Genomic DNA, 1,853 nt, shown 5'->3' on the forward strand with positions numbered 1-1,853 from the left:
ATCATCAACATCATCACCACCATCATCGTCATCACCATCATCACCACCTTCATCACCATCATCACCATCACTATCATCATCATCATCACCACCATCATCATCATCAACATCATCACCACCATCATCGTCATCACCATCATCACCACCTTCATCACCATCATCACCATCACTATCATCATCACCATCACCACCATCATCATCATCAACATCATCACCACCATCATCATCATCACCATCACCATCATCACCATCACTATCATCATCATCATCACCACCATCATCATCATCACCACCATCACCACCATCATTTCTTCCTGGTCTGTAGCACTTTTCACATCTGTTCTCTTAGTCAGCACAATGCCTGAAGATAAGGACACTGGGACTCCGAGAGACAGGAGCCACAGCTCCGTGCTAGCTAGCTGACAGATGGCAAGGACGAGACTGGAGGCCACATCTAACTCCAAATGCATGCTGAATCCCCTCCCAAGGCCTAGGACAGAGCCACTGGCCCTCTTCTGGAGAGTGCTCTTCGGCCCAAGGGGGAAGGGAATGCCGTGGCTGGGCCCCACAGAGAGAGCTGGGAAAGGTGGGGTTGGTCAGGAGAGGGCTCCTCCCCAGCCCGATCCCCTGATCCTTGAGTCCTTGAGCTCTGCTTCCCTGAGAGTGTGCTCCAGCAGCCTTATTCCTCGCCGCCCATGCTCCAGTCTCCCTGGGAGCCAGAGCCCTGAGTCAGCAGTGCTGCCCACCATTGTCACAGCATCCCAGTTTTAACATGATGTTCAGTGTCCATGCTGCTGAAGGTGACAGCGCCACCCTGAGAGAAGAGGCTGTGGGGGCTGAGGGGGGAGGCAGGGACTTGGAGGAAGTGGGAGCGTCCAGGCCCTTAGCAAGTCAACCCCCAGCAGGGGTGGCTCGCCCTGCTCCATGGGAAGCCCCCACTGGGTTCCTCTCAGGATGCACGCAGTTCAGGGAGCTCAGGGCCCCCCTCAGCCACACCCCCTCTCCTGTGGGATGGCCTGCATGCCCTCAGTGATAAGAGTGGCGTCCACAGTTCAGAGGGGAGGAGCGTGTCCTTCCCAGGCGCTGGACTCGTGGGCTGCATGGGCCAGGCTTGAGGTCTAGGGCTGATAGCAGACCTGGCTGCATCCGCGTGGAGAGCCCCCTGGATGGCACGAAGGGGCAGGGGACCCGGTGACGGTTTGTGCTGGGGTGCTAAGGGCCCCCTCATCGTCCCACATCACTAAGCCCAGCCCCTGGTCCTAGCTTGGTTGCTCCCCTCTGCCCAGTGCACCCTGCACTGCCCTCAGACCCCTGCTTTCTCAGGGAAAATCAGTCCGACATCCAGGTATTTCTGGCTTCCCATCAGGCCCCGGAGGCCTGATGTTGCCTGTGAAAGTGACTCACACGGTGTCCCCTTTAACCGGGGCCATTAATTGATAACAATTAATCTGCCCAGGAGAGAGATCAAATGAAGATTGTGTCCCACAGCAGCCACGAGTATTGACTTTGTTATTCCAATTAACCACTGGCCAGAGGGGTGCTCTGGGGAGGTGTGCACCCCAGAGTCACCCCACAGCTGCTCTGCCCGCTCCGGCCGACCCGGCAGCCCTTCCCGCCCGGCTGCCCGGCCCTCCGCTGGGCAGCGGCTGCTCAGGACTCCACAGTGTGCTCACCTCACGGCTGATAACACTGCCCATTAGAAGAGCTGCGTGCTTGCAATTAACTGCTTTATTTAGAGCATTTTCTCCCCTTCAAAGAGCAATTAGATTTCTGCCGCCTTTGGAAAAAGCAAACGACCTGGAGCAAGACACCCTATAAATCAGGCCCCAGGGTGGGCAAATCCCTGCTTTGGC

This window comes from Leptonychotes weddellii, chromosome 2 (genome assembly GCF_054177405.1).
Source record: "Leptonychotes weddellii isolate Sample4059 chromosome 2, ASM5417740v2, whole genome shotgun sequence".
In the NCBI taxonomy this organism is placed as follows: Eukaryota; Metazoa; Chordata; class Mammalia; order Carnivora; family Phocidae; genus Leptonychotes; species Leptonychotes weddellii.